The sequence below is a fragment of the Onychostoma macrolepis genome, chromosome 13 (genome assembly GCF_012432095.1).
Source record: "Onychostoma macrolepis isolate SWU-2019 chromosome 13, ASM1243209v1, whole genome shotgun sequence".
Lineage (NCBI taxonomy): Eukaryota > Metazoa > Chordata > Actinopteri > Cypriniformes > Cyprinidae > Onychostoma > Onychostoma macrolepis.
Window position 1 is genome coordinate 2,027,392 of NC_081167.1, and position 24,028 is coordinate 2,051,419.

The window sequence follows — 24,028 nt, forward strand, 5'->3', positions numbered from 1 at the left end:
GTCATGTCTTCAGAAAGGAAAGAAGCTGACGGTACAAGTCGAAACTAAGGTTATTCTTAGAAAGATAATTTATGCTGGTATTTCTACAAATATTCACTCCCCGATGAAAAAACCCCAATATAAACCATCATAGAAATTCTAATGGTCTCCTCTACAAATATCATTACAAACATTACAAAGCATCAGCTTTTAACCATTAAAACCATAAAATTTTTTGGGGGGACATTCCATTAGGATTTAGTGATTTTAACGAGCCACCAATAGAAGGTGACAATTTACCAGACTCTCAGAGACCATTACAGTTCCCCAAGTCCCATTATAACCAGTAAAAACATTACACGTTCTGTGAAGGTTTCTATTGTTTTGTTCAGCAGGGCTTTTACAAAATCTTGGTAACACGGCTGAACATATATTCTGTATGTTTTGTTTTCATCAAACTGTGTGTATTTGCTAAAACACCAAGGAGAAAAGGAGAAATATGTTACTGGATTATTGTTGTAATTACCATATTAACATATAATAAACATCAGCATCAGGTTTACACTTTATGAGAGAGACGTTTTGTAGAATGACCCATATACTGTGCGTCCTGGGCAGAAACAAATTATTGCACATGATTGATGATAACGATGTGGGAGTAAAGTTTACAGATCAAGATTCAACTCAGCATTCAAGAGAAGAAGAAGAAGTTCCCATCAGCAATAATGCAATAAAGAGTGACTAATATTTCATTTCTTGCGAGGGTCGTTCATTCTGTGTATTCATTCCACTCAAAAATTCTGTAAAATGTCTTTTACTATTAACCTGAACAAACATTTTTACATTGTTAAACTCGCACTGACCTACTCTCTCAATACCGTTGCATCTTTTGACATTCCCTGAATTCATCGTGCAACTTTATTGTCTGACAGAGATTTATATTTGTTTAATTAAAGCAATACACTCTATAGCATCCTTAATATTATTTTTTAGCCGTAAATGAGCCATAAAAGGTTTAGACCATATTTAGAAATACATTTCGAAATTAACAATATATTTTTCATATTTTTAAAGAACTTTTGATGTGTTTTCTGTGCACTGACACCCTGCAGTACCTCCATACACATCCAGGCATGCACAAACCCAGATTTCTTTTAAATCAAATCAAATCAAAAATATACAATATGCTCATCCAATGGCCAGACAGTTTTCGATCCAGCAGCCCGTCACTCACATTTAACAACAGCACCAATTAGCAAAATGACAACAATCCAGCCGACAAAATCAAGTCCTGTCCTACATGTTTTTCCTCATTCAAGGAGCTTTTCTCTATGTTGCAATAGGGAAGAAAAGTCGTTCACACTATCTGGCTCAAGCCGACATTAAAGGGAACTAAACATACGTTTATGTAAATTGCACATGATGTGTCCCAATGAGAAAAGTTTTGAAGTACTGAAATCCGTCCACAGGACGAGAATCTGAGGAAACTGAAGAATAAAGGTTATTCCATAAGAGCAATAATTTGCATTGACAGTAAGCTCTTGATTTAAAGAAATTACACAGCTGGCTACTGTTGAAAATACCAGCTGGGACTTTTTAAAACTTTTGACTTTTTAAAACTCATCTCATCAGTTAAACTGAAAGGATTTATGTTGAAATCTGTTCAAATATATTTTAATAGTTAATTGAATTTTTATAATATCATGTCAGTTTGACTTTACACAGAGGTGGGTTTCGTAGATTTTACACAAATGACTTGAACGTAGAGGGATTTTTTCTTTCTTTTGTTTTCTTTTTGGAAAACCATAAGTTTCCATCTGGGCCCTTGAAGCGTTCCCTTATTGAAACGTCATCATTACGTCATTGAAAAGTTTCCCAGCGACAGAGGAGGAGAACAACACCTGTATTCACAACATGACTCAGCTCAGTTTGCTCCGGATCTATTAATGCATTCAAAAATACATATTCTATAGTAAACGTTTTCTTTTAAGCTTTGAAATTCAGTTGCCACGCTGTGGAGCTTACAATACCAGTGGCCTAGAGATTGTTATAAAGAGTTAAAAAGCAGAGCGCTGACACTCATGACTGTATCATTTATTTTGATTCATGGCAGTGTTAGTTCAGGTTGTCACATGGTACAGGTGCACATGTATTCATTCAAAAATTCATGATATTTAAAAAAGGATTTTGAAAGCAATGATTATGATGTTCACTCACATGTATGGTTCACTTTATGATTCCACCTCGTGACATTAAATCTTTGTATAAATGGTTTTGTTTTGTATGTATATTCAAGAAATACTGTTTTACTCTTTCTTTTTCGAAGATCTTGGATCTTCATTATATATTGGACAATGATTTGTCATTATAACCAGTGTTGGGGAGTAACTAGTTACACAATCGCGTAATTTAATGACAAAATAAATGTAACTGTAATCTGTTACAATTACTGAGAAAAAAATGCTCTAAAATATGAGACACCGATGTTTCAGGAGTTTAGGACACAGAACAGGACACATGCTTATTTATGTAAATGCTTTATTTTTTAAGATTAACTGTTTTTTCCAAAGCATTGTCAGATGCTGTATTTAAATCTGTATTTAACCTCAGACTGATCTCAAAGTAAAAAGAGGTCCTAAAGTCTGGTTTTGTGGCGACTGTGCTTTAATATTAAATTATTATAATCTTAATTCGAGTGATGGAGGATTTTGAAATGTTCCAAAATGAATAACAGTTGAAAATATTTGTTTCAGAAATTTTGAAAAGTAATCAAAGAGTAATCAAATGTAATCAGCTACATTACTTTAATAAAGTAACTGAAATAGTTTCACTACTTATTACATTTTAGACAGGATAACTTATAAGATAATGTTACTGATTGTAATCCCCAAACTAAAACTCTCTCGTTTGGTAGGCACAAAGCCAGCAATTCTGATCAATATGCCATGAATAATTCTGAATACTGTCAGAAATGTTCAGGGTTTTCCAATACAGCTGATCCCACAATCAGCACAGACTGGCCCACAGCCTAATAATATGACACGCAGAAGCCTGCGGTGATCTCTTCCTGTCCCAGTTTTTTTTCCCCAATCTTTAATGTAATCTGAACTCATTTTGTCTGTCAGCGGAAACTCCCACAAAGGTTATTTACTGCTTGAGAGAGGCTTCAAGAACACAGTGTTATATTTCCTAGTTTGTCTTCATAAATCATCACTCAACTTCAAAACTACAGCACTGTGATGTTGTGAGTTGTATGTATTTTTGCAGTTGTTGAGACGCCTCAGCAGAGCACTGCTAAAACTCACTGCAGGGATAACATCCTCTCTCTGGCCTCATGAATAGCCTACATCATATCCTCTATAGTATCCATATCAACTATATTCATAACATCAGATCGCAGGATCATTCTGAGATAACAAGCCAATTTCATCTTTTAAAACAAAAGTGTGGAAGAATTACAGGTGCATCTCAATAAATTAGAATGTCGTGGAAAAGTTCATTTATTTCAGTAATTCAACTCAAATTGTGAAACTCGTGTATTAAATAAATTCAATGCACACAGACTGAAGTAGTTTAAGTCTTTGGTTCTTTTAATTGTGATGATTTTAGCTCACATTTAACAAAAACCCACCAATTCACTCTCAACAAATTAGAATACTTCATAAGACCAATTTAAAAAAAAAACATTTTTAGTGAATTGTTGGCCTTCTGTATATACTCAATACTTGGTAGGGGCTCCTTTTGCTTTAATTACTGCCTCAATTCGGCGTGGCGTGGAGGTGATCAGTTTGTGGCACTGCTGAGGTGGTATGGAAGCCCAGGTTTCTTTGACAGTGGCCTTCAGCTCATCTGCATTTGTTGGTCTCTTGTTTCTCATTTTCCTCTTGACAATACCTCATAGATTCTCTATGGGGTTCAGGTCTGGTGAGTTCGCTGACCAGTCAAGCACACCAACACCATGGTCATTTAACCAACTTTTGGTGCTTTTGGCAGTGTGGGCAGGTGCCAAGTCCTGCTGGAAAATGAAATCAGCATCTTTAAAAAGCTGGTCAGCAGAAGGAAGCATGAAGTGGTTTTACCAATGAATTTCTTGGTAAACGGTGCAGTGACTTTGGTTTTCAAAAAACACAATGGACCAACACCAGCAGATGACATTGCACCCCAAATCATCACAGACTGTGGAAACTTAACACTGGACTTCAAGCAACTTGGGCTATGAGCTTCTCCACCCTTCCTCCAGACTCTAGGACCTTGGTTTCCAAATGAAATACAAAACTTGCTCTCATCTGAAAAGGGGACTTTGGACCACTGGGCAACAGTCCAGTTCTTCTTCTCCTTAGCCCAGGTAAGACGCCTCTGACGTTGTCTGTGGTTCAGGAGTGGCTTAAAAAGAGGAATACCACAGCTGTAGCCAAATTCCTCGACATGTCTGTGTGTGGTGGCTCTTGATGCCTTGACCCCAGCCTCAGTCCATTCCTTGTGAAGTTCACCCAAATTCTTGAATCGATTTTGCTTGACAATCCTCATAAGGCTGCGGTTCTCTCGGTTGGTTGTGCATCTTTTTCTTCCACACTTTTTCCTTCCACTCAACTTTCTGTTAACATGCTTGGATACAGCACTCTGTGAACAGCCAGCTTCTTTGGCAATGAATGTTTGTGGCTTACCCTCCTTGTGAAGGGTGTCAATGATTGTCTTCTGGACAACTGTCAGATCAGCAGTCTTCCCCATGATTGTGTAGCCTAGTGAACCAAACTGAGAGACCATTTTGAAGACTCAGGAAAACTTTGCAGGTGTTTTGAGTTGATTAGCTGATTGGCATGTCACCATATTCTAATTTGTTGAGATAGTGAATTGGTGGGTTTTTGTTAAATGTGAGCCAAAATCATCACAATTAAAAGAACCAAAGACTTAAACTACTTCAGTCTGTGTGCATTGAATTGATTTAATACACAAGTTTCACAATTTGAGTTGAATTACTGACATAAATGAACTTTTCCACGACATTCTAATTTATTGAGATGCATCTGTATTATTAACTTTTCTACATTATGATATTTCAGTTTGGGGTGAAGGATCTGGAGATCTCTGGCGCCATCTAGAGGGTCTTTCACTTCCTTCACATCAATCCGCCGAGGTGCTTCAGAGATTCAGAGATAGAGCGCCCCTAACCTGATTTACCAAAATATTACTCGTGCGTGCAACTGATGCAAGTTCTTGTCTTGCAATACTACCAAGTCTTAACTCTTAGAATTGGCCTTGAAAGGAATATTAATGGCAAAAATATACAAGGAGAAATACTCAGAGTAAGAGCAATATGTAATACAATATGTAAAAATTGTAATACACGTAAACACACTGTAAAAATAAATAAATAAATAAATAAAATATTGTAAAAACAGGGCACAATATACTGTATTAACACTATAAGGAATTTTCCATATTGATTTTAGCAGTATTTTAGCAGTATTTTTAATTCTGTACTTAATTGCATTGTGTTTTAGGGTTAACGGAAATGTCTGTAAAATTAATGTAAAATCTTCTGGCAGAACATTACCAGGAAATTTATTTTAAAAAACCAACAAACAAAAAAACTGTGTGTGTGTGTGTGTGTATACATAATGCACTTTAATACACTTTAAAAAAATAAATAAATAACCAACGTTTTGTCTTTTCATAGTTAGCAGTGTATCACACTTCATTCATTCATTCAAGTAAATAAATAAATAAAAGATTGTGATTTACCTTTATTTCTTTTCTATAACCAAGTACACTAAATAGATTAGATTTAATAGATATAGATTGATTAATTAATAAACAAACAAACATGCATGCATGTGTAAAGTAGCCAAGCAGGGACAAAATAATTCATTGTGGTATAATGACCTTAGTCTTTTGAAACACTGAAAAATAATTTTCATATAATAAATGTTGAAATTATTTAATTAGTTCATCATATATATATATATATATATATATATATATATATATATATATATATATATATATGAAACTGATTGAATGAATAAGAATGATTTTGGAGCGAGGATTAGAACAAGAAGTTCTATTCATAAAATTAATAACAAAAGTATTTTTACTCAATATCAATTTAAATTTTCGCTAAAGATGCTTGAAAACAAACATGGTAGATTATTAATCAACAAAGCTTTTGTCGTTTGAAGTGACAGAAGGAAGGGGGAATATGGCCAGTGCTGATCATCTGAACTTGATCAAATATGGACTGATTTCAAAGTTATATCTAAATTCTTCATCACTGCTTGTAATCATGTAGCAGTATTTAGGAAACATATGAAGGGAAATGGCAAAAATGATTTTTCAGAATTGCAAGTAAAACAAAAATTATTGGAGTCTTCTCCTTAAAAATTCTAGTTTAATTCTATGCATTACTTGCTGTTTCTATGTGATATTTACTAGCAATTCTTGAGAGAAAATTGTATCACTTGAATATAGCCACATTCATTTACAAAATACATATAAGAATTCAGATTTGTGAACAAACATCACATCTTTTCATGTACCTGCAGTTATTAAGATGCGTCTTCTTTAGTTTGAATAATTTACAGAGCACAGAGTAAAACTGTGATGTGACAGGGGCTCTCAATGTGAATGTAATTCATGTGAAATAACACTGGATGGCAGCAAAGGCTTATTTTGTTTCTGGACTGAAACCAAGCTCGCAGAGTCCCACTTCAAGACGTGTTCAGTTTATTTGATCATTTATTTCATTTTCTTTATGTTCTGCGCCTAAGTGCTCATTATATTCAAAGAACAAAAAAAAAACATCAAGTATTATTTAAAAATGTAGTTATAAATTACAGTTATTTTGTCATATTTTATAATAAACATGAACTTTAAAAGGATTTAGGATTTCCTCTAAGATTCTTACTATGGTAATGTATCCAGACTTTTATTTTTATTTTTTGGAGTTATTTTGTTATTCCTATTATTCTCATTACATTCTCAAAATCAGCAGCAGTCAAAAGCAGCAGACCAAAAAAATATGAATACTTTTTACAGAGGCAGCATTTAAATGTCAATTAATTATAAAATGGTTGAAAAAAAAAAAAAAAAAAAAAATATATATATATATATATATATATATATATATATAAAATTATTAATATTTTATTAATAAATATATATTTTTAAATTCTCTCAACTCACAAAACATAATGAAAATTGTAGCTCCAGTAACAAAAGTGACAGTAATTATTTAATAATGCCACCACCAAAGATGACGATCTATAATTCCATTTTTGAATGTTATGATATAATCGATCTTTTTGCCCACCAAACACCTGAATGAATAAAAATAACCAGTTTTCCCCTCACAAACAGCACACACGCTCCTGATGCTCCGTTGACCTCAAACAGACTCTTTAGCCGCGCGGTCAATGTGAGGCATCCTCCTCAAGGCTTTGGAAATACGGTTTTTAATAATGCAATTTCATACGCTTTAGTCGCAGGCCTGGCCTCGCTCCATTCTTCTCTGTCATATAGAAAGGAATTGTTGAATACACGTCACACATAACATGACAGCGAGGGTCCCTGCTGAGACTTCATCACATCCACTCCTCACTCCTTCACTGTCTCAGTGTTAGCTGTGCACATTACCGCATGCTTGCTTCCCACAATCTCCAACTGTTGTGCTGTCTTCATACTTTTTCATTGCAATGAGTTCATTTTGTCTCAAAACTTGATATACAAAATCTTTATCAATTTTGTACAATAATATTCTGTCGAAATACAGTAACACTTTATTATAGGGACCAATTCTCGCTATTAACTATTATTAACATATAAAACACATATTCTGCATGACCATATTCTACATGCCTAATCCGTCCGAATACTTAAACTTAACTGCCGCACTAATAAGCAGCAAATTAGGAGTTAATTGAGGCAAAAGTAATGGTTTGTTAATGGCAAGAATTGGCCCTTAAAATAAAGTGTGACCAAAATATGTTTATAAAGCATTTGTGGTTACTTCACATTTCTAGGATACTCCAAATCTACAGTAATTCAGGTAACGCTTTACAATAAGGTCCCTTTAGTTAAAGTTCATTAATGCATTAACTAACAGTGACAATAAGTATACATTTGTTACAGTTTTAAATAATCTTTGTTAATGGTAGTTTATAAAAATTCATTGTTAGTTCATGTTAGCTCAGGTTCATTAACTAATGTTATATATTATTACTTGGATTTTAATAATGTATTATTAAATGTTGAAATTAACATTAAGATTAATTGATGCTTTAGAAGTAGTTTTTACTGTTGTAAGTATAGGCCTATTTGTTATATAATTCATGTTAACTAATGTTACTAAATGGAAGTGAATATAATCTTGTTTCTAGAAATCGAGCAACAATTCCAAAGAAAAGACACGATTATTAGCAAACCATTTACAATTCAAAAGAGAAATCGTATGGACATTTTAAGGATGAAATCATTTAGCTGTGGAGCACGTGACAGTCTGTAGCTGGATCCATGAGCTCCAGAATATCAGTAATGAGGTGCTTTGACAGTCACAGATTTCAAAAACAAAATCAAGAACCTAATAAAATCAAACACAAAAATCCATTTGATCATAAAAGGGTTCTTCAGGATGATGTGGTTCTGAACAGAACTGTTACTACATGTGAAGAACCCTTAAAGAACCGTACGGTTCATTACTCGTTCTGCGTCACAGGTGTGTTCGTATCTTTGTCCAGCACTGTAAAAAGTGATAAGCTGACTTAACTTAAAGAAAAATGGAGGAAACCCGTTGCCTTAACATTTTTAAGTAAATTATAATTAAAAGAATAAGTTATTTGAATTGTCAAGTTCATTTAACTTTTTTTTTTGTTGTTAATTATTATGTACTTAATAATTTTAAGGCCATTTTTTTTTTTTTTCACTTTTTACAGTGAATGTCTCTCCTCCGAACCCTTCTTGCCACTGCCTCGGAATGACAAAAGAATAGCAAACTATTACAAATTCTTATTATCGTTGAAGTATATTTGATTGTGCTAAAGTGGAATATCTTGGAGATCATGCAATCGTCATCAATAGTGACATTAAAACACATTTTAGGCTTAATATTAAGTACTAATACTTGAATACTGAATACTACTCAAGTAGTAATTATTTATGTATTTTTGCTGTACTGCCTATATTTTATGCTTATTTAAATAAAAATTACTGTAATAAATATTGAGAATTCTAAGTTTCTAAACAGACTGTGATAATGTCAGCATGTTAACAGTCTTGTAAAATAGGCTTGATTTTCTTTCCACAGAATAGAATTTCTGTTTCTTTTGATTCTGGGGTGAGATGTGACCTATCTTCGTGAGAATCACCCACTTTTGTGCACGTTTCCTCGTCTGTTGTGTGATTTTGTTCGTGTTTTGTCAAAGGGAGATTACATCCTCATGAAGAAGGGAGAAGGTTCATGATCATTCCCGCTCAAGCAGCCGCTGTGGGCCACAGACCTTCGCTGATGTCCCATGATGCAGTTGTGCTCAACATCTCGGGTGCTGTGAAGCTTGGCTGCCTCGCTAACTCAGCAATGACAAGCACTTCCCAGTCGGCATCTCTGTCTGCGGGGAGACAAAGGGAGCCTCCGGCCCAGAGCCAAGCCAATAGATGTGTAGACTGCTGCAAGTCAGTTCCCAAGGCCAGGGGCCAGCGGCTGCATGACAAAGAGGCCCCGCGCTGAGGGCCGCCTTCCCCTGGGGAGAGAGTGGCGCTTCGGCCCAGCGGGATCCGCGTGTGCTCGGGGAACAGGAGGGGCCAGGAAGTGTGCGTGTGTGTGCACTTATGATGAAGAGTCAACCAAGACTTCATACCAGCTATACAGTAGAAATGCATTACTGCCTTGAATATATATATATATATACACTACCAGGAAAACGTTTTTAAAGAAGTCTCTTCTGCTCACCAAGACTGCATTTATTTGATCCAAGATACAGCAAAAGCAGTAATACTGTGAAATATGTTTACTATTTAAAATAACTGAATTTTCAGCATCATTACTCCAGCCTTCAGTGCCACGTGATCCTTCAGAAATCATCAATATTATCAATATTTAAAACAGTACGCTTTTTTCAGGATTCTTTGATGAATAGAAAGATCCAAAGATTAGCATTTATCTGAAATGAAGCTTTTGTAACATTATACACTATACCATTCAAAAGCTTGGAGTCAGTATTTATTTACTTTTATTTAGCAAGGATGCTTTACATTGTCAATCAAAAGATAAAGACGTTTATAATGTTACAAAAGATTTATATTTCAGATAAATGCTGTTCTTTTCTATTTTATTTGGAATAAAAAGTCTGGATGCATTACCATAGTAAGAATCTTAGAGGAAATCCTAAATCCTTTTAAAGTTCATGTTTATTATAAAATATGACAAAATAGAAACTTTCATCAAGGAAACCTGAAAAAAAACTACTTAGCTGTTTTAAACAACAACAACAACAATAATAATAATAATAATTATAATAATAATAATAATGTTTTAGCAGCAAATCAGAATATTAGAATGATTTCTGATGGATCATGTGACTGCAGTAATGATGTTAAAATTCAGCTCTGAAATCACAGGAATAAATTACATTTTAAAATATATTCAAATAGAAAACAGTTATTTTAAATAGTAACAATATCTCACAATTTTACTGTTTTTGCTGTATTTTGGATCAAATAAATGCAGGCTTGCTGAGCAGAAGAGAATTCAAAAACTGTTCAAAAACCTTTGACTGGTAGAGTATATACAGGTGCATCTCAGAAAATCTGAATATTGTGAGAATTTTTTTTTTTTTGTAACTTATTACAAAAAGTGAAACTTTCATATATTCTAGATTCATTAAAGTGAAGTATGCAAAGTAAAACATTTCAAAAGTTGTTTTGTTTTCATTTTGATGATTAGAGCTTACAGCTCATGAAAGTCAAAGATCCAGTATCTCAAAATATTAGAATATTTCATAAGATCAATAAAAAAAAAAAAGGATTTGCAAATCAGAAAAGTTCAAGTTCTTTAAAGTATGTTGATTTATGCACTCAATACTTGGTCGGGGGTCCTTTAGCACAAACTCCAGCATCAGTGAGGTGTGGCATGGAAGCGATCAGTCTGTGGCACTGCTGAGGCACTATTGAGCTTCAGCTCGTCTGGATTGTTGCATCGACTGTTTCTCATCTTTCTCTTGAAAATATCCCATAGATTCTCTCTGGGGTTCAGATCAGGCATGTTGGCTGGCCAATCAAGCACAGTGATATCATGGTCAGCAAACCACTTGGAAGTGTTTTTGTCACTGTGGGCAGGTGCTAAAGTCCTGCTGGAAAAGGAAATCTGCATCTCCATAAAGCTTGTCAGCAGATGGAAGCATAAAGTGCTCCAAAATCTCCTGGTAGATGGCTGCATTGACTTTGGACTTGATAAAACACAATGGAGCAACACCAGCAGACGTCACGGCCCCAAATCATCTCTGACTTCAGAAACTTCACACTGGACTTCAAGCAGCTTGGATTCTGTGCCTCTCCAGTCTTCCTCCAGACCTTAATTTCCAAATTAAATGGAAAATTTACTTTCATCTGAAAAGAGGACTTTGGACCTCTGAGCAACAATCCAGTTCTTTTTCTCCTTAGGCCAGTTAAGATGCTTCTGACGTTGTCTCTGGTTCAGAAGTGGCTTGGTAGCCCTTTTCCTGAAGACGTCTGAGCGTGGTGACTCTTGATGCACTGACTCCAGCTTCAGTTCACTCCTTGTGAAGCTCTCACAAGTGTTTGAATCGGCTTTGCTTGACTGTATTCTCAAGCTTGCGGTCATCCCTGTTGCTTGTGCACCTTTTCCTACCCAATTTCTTCCTTCCAGTCAACTTTGCATTTAATATGCTTTGATACAGCACTCTGTAAACAGCCACACCTTTCAGTAATGACCTTCTGTGACTTACCCTCTTTGTGGAGGCTGTCGATGATTGTCTTCTGGATCATTGCCAAGTCAGCAGTCTTCCCTGTTATTGTGGTTTCAAAGAACAAGAGATACCCACAATTTATACTGTAGGGATGGTAATTTAATGAAACTCAAATGTAAATATTCTAATATTTTACAAAAAAAAACTTTTGAAATGTTTTACTTTACATGCAATGAATCTAGAATATATGAAAGTTTCACTTTTTGAAATGTTACAAAAAAATAGCTTTTTCACAATGTTCAAATTTTTTGAGATGCACCTGTATATAATATTGTTTTTTACTCATTTCAAATAATTATAAATATTAATAATAATAATAATAAAGAGAATTTCACCAACATTATATATATGAACATTATATAAACATATATGGGTTATATACAGTCATGGCCAAAAATATCGGCACCCTTGGTAAATATGATCAAAGAAGGCTGTGAAAATTAATCTGCATTGTTAATCCTTTTGATCTTTTATTTAAAAATCACCAAAATCTAACCTTTCATTGGATAATAAGAATTTAAAATGGGGGAAAATATCATTATGAAATAAATGTTTTTCTCCAATACACATTAGCCACAATTAACGGCACCCTTTTATTCAATACCCTTTGAAACCTCCATTTGCCAGTTTAACAGCTCTAAATGTTCTCCTATAATGCCTGATGAGGTTAGAGACACCTGACAAGAGATCAGAGACCATTCCTTCATCCAGAATCACTCCAGACCCTTTAGATTCACAGCTCTATGTTGCTGCTTCTCCTCTTCAGGTCACTCATGTTCTACAGGGTTCAGGTCAGAGGACTGGAATGGCCAGCAGAAGCTTGGTTTTGTGCTCAGTGACCCATTTTTGTGTTGTTTTTGAGGTTTGTGTTTGGATTATTGTACGGTTGGAAGATCCAAACATGGCCCATTATAAGATTTCTATCAGAGTCAGTCACTTATTGATTTTTTATCTGTTGGTATTTGATAGAATCCATGATGCCATGCGTCTAAACAAGATGTCCAGGAGCTCCAGCAGAAATATAGGCCCACAACATCAAAAATACAGCAGTATATTTCATTGTACACATGGGGTACTTTTTATCCCTGTGTTCACCAAACCCATCTTGAGTGTTTGCTGCTGAAAAGCTCATTTTTTACTTTCATCTGACCATAGAAGCCAGTCCCATTTGAAGTTCCAGTCGTGTCTGATAACTGAATATGCTGGAGTTTGTTTTTTGGTGAAAGCAAAGTTTCTTGAAACCCATGCAACATGTGGTGATGTAGGTTCTGTTTGATTTTTTGTTTTTTTTTAAGGTTTTCTGACCCCGAGACTCAACTATTTTCTGCAATTCTCCAGCTGTGGTCCTTGGAGAGTCTTTAGCCGCTCAAACTCTCCTCCTCACCGTGCATTAGGACGAAATAGACACACGTCCTCTTCCAGGCAGTTTCCTAACATTTTATGTTGATTGGAAATTCTTAATTATTGCCCTGATGGTGGAAATGGGAATTTTCACTGCTCTAGCTCTTTTCTTAAAGCCACTTCACTAATTTGTGAAGCTCAATTATCTTTTGCTGCACATCAGAAATATATTTTTTGGTTTTTCTCGTTGTGATGGATGATTAAGGGTATTTGGGGTTTGTTTTCCCTCCTATTTATATTTCTGTGAAACAGGAAGCCATGGCTGGATAATTTCATGTTCATAATCACCCTGGAGTGCTCAAAATTGTGAATATGAATGGGAATATACTTCAGAGATATTTTACTCATAAGAATTTCTAGGGGTGCCAATAATTGTGTCCAACGTGTATTTGAGAAAAACATTTATTTCATAATGATATTTACCCCCATTTTAAATTCTTATTATTCAATGAAAGGTTAGATTTTTGTGACGTTTTTTTAATAAAAGATCAAAAGGATTAACAATGCAGATTAATTTCATAGCCTTCTTTGTTCATATTTACCAAGGGTGCTGATATTTTTGGCCATGACTGTATACATATGGGTTGTTGATGTGACATGGCATTTTCACTGTCCCACAAGATGAAAATGAATATAATTAATATTGTCATTATTTACAATGCAGTAAATGGTTAAACATTTTTTTGTCCTACATGGACGTTTTGTTGTAAAATCTGCAGTGTTATTCAATTATTTTTATTTTTTTTAGCCAAATCTCAAAATTGTCCTATGGTGTGACTGTCTCAAGCATGGTTCAATAAATTACAACTTTTATAAATGAAAAAGAAAAGCATAAAAATGTTAATAAATACCTCCGCATAATTGTACAAGTGTCTATTTTAGTAAATGGCAATCATTTTTTTCATCCATACATTTCTGAAAGCGTAGGAATTTAATACATTTTGTCTCTGAAAACCATGTCCTCTTTTGTGACACCATATCTTGATTTTAAAGGGAAAACTTTAATTAGTTTTAGGACCTCATTCATGGTCGTGTAACTGAAGCCCCCTGTGAAGCACATGACATCTGCACATGGTCCATATTTGACTCAGAATTGTTCAAATATTTAACTTTTTTCGAACCACTACAAAAGTGTTACGTTTTGTTGTCCTTTGGTGTGACACCCCTAAATTATAGTTTTTTATTAAAAACTGCATGTTAAACTACATAATCATGGAAAATTATGCAAATATGTCTTGCTAACCTCTAGTGACAGGTTAGCTTGGAATAGCAAGGCCAATAATTGACAGAAAAAGGCTGAAACGTCCTACGGTGGGACAGATAGTGTGTGTACTGTCACACCACAGGACAAAGATGTCAGACCAGAGGACAAGGTCTCTTTAAAAAGCATTTTAAATAATTAAATAAGATTTGTTTAACTCCTTTTTATTCTTTTTTTTAAATCATTTTCAGTGGTCTTAAATGCAATAACTACATTAATTAAACTATTTTCTGATGTTTTTACAGAAAACTTGTATTGTTATAAAGTGTCATGAAAATAAGTATAAAATGTGATACTATGTTTTTGAAACAGAAAGAATTGAGGGAGAGAAATTAGTGGAAGAAAGAGGACACAGAAATATAGACAAAAAATTAACAGATCCTAAGAGAACAATGCAGAAAGTAAACTGAACCAAAATGATGCCTTAAAAAGAGTAGCCATATTGTTTTTAAAAAAAAAAAATTTTTATATAGTTTGAATATCAGTAATATTTAGCTGCATGTTTAAAATACATGTTGATATTGTTTGTATCAAAATGAAACTTTCTCCTTTGACATGTTCAAAATTAAACAGAAATAATTTAATAACTACCATTTCTGTCCTTTAGTGTGACGAGATGTCCTGTGGTGTGACACACATAAAAGAACCACGGATTTATTTTATCTCAAAATATCTTAAAAGAAAACAGTTGTATATTGCAATAGGGGAGATACAAATATCACTCAACTTAAAATGGTAGAATTTTTAGCAGTTTTAAACAAATGACAGCAAAGTTTATCTTGTTGTCAAAGTTTGTCTTGAAATTGTCCAACAAGTCATGGGGAAAAAATGATGTTAATTATAATTTTATGTTAAATAAATAGCACTATATGAAAATAAGTGTCTAACAATGAAGATAAATCTCTCTCTTGCTATTTATGTATTATTAAGAGTTTTTGTTTTTTTTCTTAAAAAGCAGTGAAAGAACTGACGAAGTTAGTGAACCTTTATATTTTCTCAAAGAACAGACTTCACACTAAAAAAAAAAAGTTTAAAAAAAAAAAAAAAAAGCATTTTTTACTGCCTATTTGTCAACTACCCATATATACAGTTATGTTGGTAACACTTTACAATAAGGTTCATTAGTTAACTACATTAGTTAACATGAACTAATAATGAACTGCACTTATACAGCGTTTATTAATCTTTGTTAATGTTAATTTCAACATTTAATAATACATTATTAAAATCTTGTTAACATTAGGTAATGCACTGTGAACTAACATGAACTAACAATGAACATCTGTATTTTTATTAACTAACGTTAGCGAAGATTAGTAAATACAGTAACGAATGTATTGCTCATGGTTAGTTCATGTTAGTTAATACATTAACTAATGTTTAACTAATGAACCTTATTGTAAAGTGTTACCGTTATGTTTGCCATAATGCCATAATATTTAGCAGTGTCCTACATTTCCACATGATTTTTTTCCTCATGGTAAATTATATAACAATACTTACAATTTTAACATCCAGGAAGTGACACCATATGGATCATATGGATTAGCGGGAAGACAAGAAAATAATCAAACTAATTTTCACAATTTAGTAATGACTGCATTCTCCAAGCCAACGCTATTTTAGTATCATTGAGATATTATAGTTTTTAATTGATATTTTGAATTAGTTTCTGTTTTGTTCATTTCAATTTTAAAGTTTATTAATTTCATTTTAATTACAGTTTTAAGTCAAATTTTTATTTCAGTTTTAGATTTTGTTATTTTTGGTACATCAGGAGAAATGTTAACTAGATGAAAAATAAGTTTTAGTATTTTTTTATTTATTATTGAATTATACTTTTCTGGTCTAAAATATTTTTCTGGTTAGATGTAAGTTTTGGGGTGTGATTGTGTAAAGGACAGGCCCAGGGTGTTTCCATTATACAGCCTCAGACTTCAGCAAGTCATAAAAAACTACACACCAACATTTGTACCAAACTAACTAGCTGCCTAATGTTTTAGAGGTTTTTTTTTAATTCGTTAATTTCATTTTTTTAAATGGTAAGATGTGTTCCAAAAACTGCAAACCTCAATATAGTAAATGCAAAATTAAGTATTTCATTTTTTTGTCTGACCATTTTCGTGGCCTATTTTGTAACATAAAGAAGGAAATAATTAAAGAAAAAAAATCTTTACTTCATTTTTTAGAGCATCTCACAACAACTCAAAGACATCAGTAATCATTCCAGCAGCATTCAGTAACCAAAGGAGGCGCAGCTCCTCGTCCAGAGCCCCGCTGCTGGAGATGGAAAGCGCTGTGCTGTGTCTCTCTGAGGAGCTGAATGAGAGCGAGGGGCCGGCGGGACGCCTCATCACTCTCTCCACACTTCTGCTGTCACTCTCTTTGTGATGGAGCAGTACTCACAGATTCCTCTTGCTGACCGCCCCTGCAGGAGTCCAGTCTAGTGCTCTATACCCCGTCATACTGGACCCTACAGCATCACACAGGCTGATGTCAGGGCTATTAACATGAACTACAACTAAAGCTATTAAAACATTTTTGTTAACTGAAAGCAAGCTGAATTAAAATAAAATGAACTAAAATGAACTATAAAATAAAATAAATAAAATAAAATAAAATTAAATTAAATTAAATTAAATTAAATTAAATTAAATTAAATTAAATTAAATTAAATTAAATTAAATTAAATTAAATTAAATTAAATTAAAAATTAAGCAATGATTAGAAATGTTTACTTGGCAATTAAATTAAATTAGTTAAAGATAATAAGTAAAAATAAATACATAGTATAAATAAAGACTAAAAATGAACTAAACTATAACAGAAATGATACTAAATTGAATAGTAATATTAAAAAAAAACAAAAACCTAATGAAAATTAGAAGAAAAGAAGAAGATGGAAAAGAAATGGAAAACTGAAAAAACAAACAAACAAACAAAAAAAAAATACTACAATATTATATTATATAAATAATACTAAAATAGCATTGGTTGAGATCTGCTTGCATGAAGTGTTCCTGAAGCATTTGAAATAAAACTGAGTAGAGAAATGCTGAAAAAACTATCAAAAATCATCTTTTTAATATCTCAGTTGTCTCCACTAGATAGCAATATAAGATTTAACAGAGAGAAAATGAAGATGCTTAATTGTGCCTAATTCTCAGTTTTTTAGCATTGGAAAAAGACCCCTGTGAACTCAAACGTGTCTCCTCCAGAATTTCAGAAGAAATCTCCACAGGCGTTCAGAAGAAACAACTGAAGTAAAGTCATTTGCTTCTTGGGAAAATGTTTAACATTATCATAGAAATTGTATTGTCTTTTAAATGGGTGTAATGTGCTCTAATTGCTTTAAGAAATCTCCCAATGTTCAGGAAATCATATCTATAATGACCTCTGTTTAATTTTGGGGAGATACAGTATTATTTCAGAATCTTATAGGACATAAAAAAAAATAAAAAAAAGATTTTTGTGAGGGAGAACATAGTTATGATCTCACTTACTTTGATTTTAAACAAACCATCTCATTTGATTTCTTTTTACATAAACCACGGCCAAAACACAGCTGGCAAGACATATAGAAAAATACAATCAGAAAAGCACAGACAAAACATCTCCAGTGTAATCTCGGGCATCACGCTGTGCTTTTAAATGTTTATTTTGCAGGCACAACTTTCCTGCTAATTAGTTTTGCTTTACTTCACATTGTGCATTTGTGGGATTTCTCCTGCGTTCACCGTCGAAATGAACTGACGTCGCAGTACTTTCTTTGGAGAGCTCAGCTGAGTTTATTTTCTTGACCTCTGTGAGTTCAAAGGCTCCGGCGGATCATTTTTATACGAGATGAATGTCCTCCACCCGGAGCTGAACCGGCTCAGAGCCGACGCGCCGACGACGAGGAATTACTAAATAAATGTGACTGTAATCAGTCAGTTACTGAGAAAAAATGTGTAATTAAATTACAGTTATTTATGAAAATGTTAACGATTGCAAAGGGGGTTCTATCTTTTTTAAAATATTTTTATAAAAATGTATAAATACAGTATTTATAAATATATATATATATATAATTTATTTATTTATTTTTCACACCCACCCACATACAGATTTAATTGATTTCTTTCATAAATTGCAGTGACTGCTCTAAAATATGAGACACCAATGTTTCAGGAGTTTAGGACACATGCTTCTTTGATAACGGTTTTATTTGCCAATTTGGATTTATTTATATGTATTATTTAAGATTAACTGTTTTTTCAAGGCATTGTTAGATTCCAGTGCTTCCTGACATAACTATACAAACATATGATTTCAAAAACAGTATCATAGCTACTAAACTATGTCTTGTTATGCTTTTAAATCTATATTTAACCTCTGATTTTTGTTGAAAACATTAGGAATGTAGAAAAGTAATCACAAAGTAGTCAAATGTAATCAGTTACATTACTTTAATAAAGTAATTGAAACAGTTACACTACATTTTAGACAGGGTAACTTGTAATCTGTAACCTATTACATTTCCAAAGTAACCTTCCCGACATGGCCGTCCGTCCGCAGCCATCAGGTCAACAGTTGGTCTCCAGAGCCAAAGTGGCTGGGCTTTCTGCCAGTGTCAAGAGGCTCTGTCTGAGATTATCCCAGGGTAATTAAGCAGGGGACGCAGGTCAATACAGACAAATAAATCATACTGATAGTCCAAACACTGTTGCTGAATGCCTCCGATTGAGCAAAAACAAGGAGCCGCCCCATGCTTGTTACCGCTTAGCTTGAGGCCCAGCGGCGCGCTTCACATTACTTCCCCAGAAAAAACAGCGAGTGGGAAAGCATTGTGCTACATCAAAAGCTGAGCAAAGAGACATGGGCTTTAATTGTTCCGCTTTAGTTTTAAGATAAAGGCAGAATGGGCATCAATTTAGTCTCTCTTTGTTGGTAAACAAAGCCGATTATGCTGACAGAATGGCGATTGTTCTAGAAGTTGTGTAAAGGATGATGAAAGTTATCAGTTTAATGCTTTTGATCAGGCTGCAAACGCCTTCGCGCACTCTTGATCAAAATCTGCATAATCCCACAGAGGACTGCCAAGACAAGTAGCCTACCTAGTTGCGATAATGGCAAAATAATTTTTTTTTGTTTTTTTTTTAAACAGCAAATATGCCAATTAGCAATTGTTAAACTCGCTTAAAAGGCCTAAAAAGCTCCTATTGCCAACCTCTGTGTAGTCCAGACCAATACGACTTCAAAAATGCTTTCGTTTAATAGTCTTATTACCGTAACGCAAAACTAATTCATTATTCTTACCGCAATGCCTCCTTAATGTGAGGATTTATCAACACGATCTCATTCGTACTGAAACGTACGATTTTTAGTAAAACGTAAGCACCTAACATCAGTGGGACGTAAGCATATTGTGCAAAATCAAACACATGTCGGTGGCACTTTAGGTAACTATTTATTTTAAGGTGTCCTTGTTACATGTTACATGCACTTACTATTATAATAACAATAAATCATGCATAATTAGATGCAAGTAACCCTAAGCCAAACCCTAACTGTAACCATATAGTAAGTGCATGTAGTTGTAATGTATAATTGCACTGTATCACAACATGTTTATAATGAATATTAATATAGGTAGTTTTTTTTTTTTTTTTTCTGCATCACAGTTTGATTGTGCCTTTCGAGTAATTGAGCCCAGTTTTAGTGCAGGAGTCTGTTAAATAGTCTGTTCCAGAGGAGTGACAAAGCCTTTCAGACATATTGCATATTATATTAATAGCAGCGGACAACTGTCGGGCACAAAAAAAGTTTCTCCTCAAGGGCTGAAGAACAAAAGAAAGCTCTACTTAAGTTTAATGTTCCTCTTCATTTCCCATTGGCTAAAAAGCAGATAGCGAGAGATGGGAAGCGATGGAAGACCTTATACCATGTCAAATCGTCTTTTCTTTCGGAGGTCAGGACATTCTGTCTGGGTCCACTCGCATCTTTTCCTCAGAAGTTTCCCCATTCAGACACACAATGTAACTGTCAGTCTGAGCAACAGTTTCTGCTTCCACTGGCTCCACATCTCACAGGGTAACACAATATTTCACAGCACCAAACAATCGCCTGTCTGCTCAGGCCAACCATATGGTTACTATGGGGTGCAATATTGACACACATCACCAATTATTCATAAAAAAGGGGTCGATCGGGGGGAGGTAAGAGGAGCCGCGCACGCTCCGTAACACTGCGCTACAACTTTGCAGGGGTAAAAATGAAGAAGAAAATTTATATATATATATATATATATATATATACAAATTTTCTTCTTCATTTTTGAAGACATGCATTGTGTGTGTGTGTGTGTGTGTGTGTGTGTGTGTGTGTGTGAAAGTCGAGAAAATCAAGAAAAGATTTAATAACTTTAATAAACACACATGTATTGAACGAATCCTGAGGTTGAATGTGTGAATTAGTTTTTTTTGCATAAACCACAGTCAAACCATAACAGTGTTTGTGTCTGTCTAGTTTTAGCATAACTGTTTTGAAACATTACACTGCATGACTAAGTTGAATAATTGCCCATTACCTGTTGTACTGTGAAATTGTCATATTATTGTGTAATTGGACTTTAGAGAAAAAAAAGTAAGATATGCATAATCCATTTTTACATATTTAATTATTTATTTTACATTCATTTTTATCAAAACAAAAAATAAAAAAAACATTAAAATAGTAGTAATGATAAATAATAATAAGAAGCATTGTAATGCTATGCAATAGTCATTTAGGAAGCTTCATTAGTTATTAATAGTTTATTTAGGATGCGTCTCTTTTGCTTTACCCGCCACTAAGTCGCCCCCTACTAGGTGGGAAAGTCCACATGTCCATCAGTGCATGACAGAAGCACATAGGACTGGACTGCTCAGCAATTTAAGTGATTGACAGCCTCTCCCACCACGTCTTACTAAGGGGGTGGGACATTTTGCATCTCGCTTGTCATTTCTGATGGGTGCATGACAGGACGCGGAGAGAACGAGAAAAACTAAATTTCTGAAGTTAATCAGAATTTTAAAACATTTAGGCTACTCTTCCCGTTCATATATGCAATATATATGCAATGCAATGGTCTAGTCATTTTTTGGTCACACTTTAGTTTGTTTTAACTAATTTTAACTATTAACTAACTATTAACTATAACTTTTGCCTTAATAAACTCTCAATAAACTGCTTATTAATAGTTAGTTGGGTAGTTGTTAAGTTTAGGCATTGGGTTTAAAATTAAGGGATCTAAAATATGGTCATGCAGAATATGTGCTTTATAAGTACTAATAAACAGGCAATATGCTAATCATGCTACTAAGCATGCTACTAGTTAATAGTGAGAATTGATCTCTAAACTAAAGTGTTACCCATTTTTGCATAGTGAGATATGTGCCTGAACTATCAGAAAAGTGATTGATTTACTGAAATTAAAAAATATATATATTGAAATATAATAACCTGAAGCTCGCTTTCAAAACCTGGTGAGCCTGTACTGTATGTGAGTGGTGTCTTTATAAATTCACCACTACTGCACCGCTGCATCACATCTGTCTGTACAGAAACCTGGCATACTGCAGCCCATCTGCCTGCTGGGCACCAACCAAAACATGCAATTCCAGCACCGCAATGTCCAAATGCATGGGTCTTTTTTGTTGTTTTTCCATGAGGCTTAAAAAGGAGAAATTATGAAAATTATTAAGTAGTCTACATGGCTCACGAACTACAAGATGAATGCAAGTTTGTAAGCACTGGGTTACATTTGTTATTTTTGGTGGCCTTTTTGTAGCTTGAAAATTCTTAATAAATTCTCCTTTTGTGTTCCACAGAGAAAATAACAGCAATGTTTAAACACAGGAACGTGTGCTCACGAAAAGCAGACGTCATAAAAAACTGTCCTAGGCAATGCTAAGCTCAGAGCCAAAAGGACAATATAAATATGAATGTCACCCCTCTTGGTATGTTCCATGAGGGAAATTGACTTTTTAGCCTGCTGCTGTCTTCGGCCATATGCTGATGTTTTCATATTCCAGAAAATCAGTTCAGGGAGTCGTAAAGTTTCTTTAATTCCAAATGATACCCTGATGCTGCAGAATGAAAGGGCCGGCCGTCTGTCACACTGCAAAGACTTAAGTGCTGCGCTGGCCTCCTCTGGCACGGGGCAGAGCTCCAGCTTATCTATTTTTCATGCCTTCATTCACACTTACAGACTAATGAGGCTGTAAACATCTTAGCATACTTTCAAGAGAGCGACTAAAGAACTTGTGCTGAAATACAGCAAAGTTTCTTCACACAGAGGGAGGGTGAAGTAATGTCAGAGTCGCAGGCCTAGTAAGTCAGCAAGCAAACACACTAAACACTTTGATTACACTGGGAAACCAATTTTTATAAATGTTTTTCGCTTTTATTTTGAATGTCTGACATGCTGAATATAAAAATTACATTACTTCATTACTTCACTACATTACTAAAAAAAAAAAAAAAACTTATCTGTACTAAACCAATGTTTCATAACTAATGATAGAAGTTCTAAAATTTACCTGATCTAAATATTTACCAAAATATTGATGCTACGTGAAAATAAATAGTGCAATGATAACTAGCACCAAAGAATTACAGAAGAACCATCAAAAATGTAAATGAAACTAATTTGGGTATATTGTGTTATTCAACAAATTGAACAAATATAACTTGCGTTATGCTCTCGTTCATGGCTTAAACAGACAGACATATTTGGAGGGCTGTTCACACAGAACGTGTTCTTGCATGCCATCTGTGTTGTTTTTAATTGTTGATCTATGTACACATGCGTATGGTGAATGTCATTAGCCACTGCACTGTGTCTGCGTATGTGGCCTTGCTGCCCAGCCAATAATTTCACAGAGGGCGACTGTGTATGAAGATACTATTTAAAGAAACTATATTCAGACTGGCTTCCATAATGTCACATCTAATAAGAATGAGGTAAAGCAAACTTTAGAGATAACCAAGCAAATATTTTTATTCCAAAGAATACACATAGGATTGTGGGATATCATAGCAATAACATTGGTTACCATTTATTCTAAGGTGTCCTTGTTACTGTGTAATTATACATTTCAGTACTGAGTAATATTAATGAACTACATGTACTTACTATAGGGTTAGGGTCAGGATTAGGGTTTGTTTTAGGGTTACTTGCATGTAATTATGCATAATATATTGTTATTATAATAGTAATTACATGTAACATGTAACAAGGACACCTTAAAATAAAGTGTTACCAAAATATGTACTCTGCCCTCAAAAAATGGACCAGGTGAAGACATCTTAGTATGTTCATATGCGCTTTTGGTAACACTTTAGTTTAGGGACCAATTCTCACTATTAACTAGTTGTTTATTAGCATGCA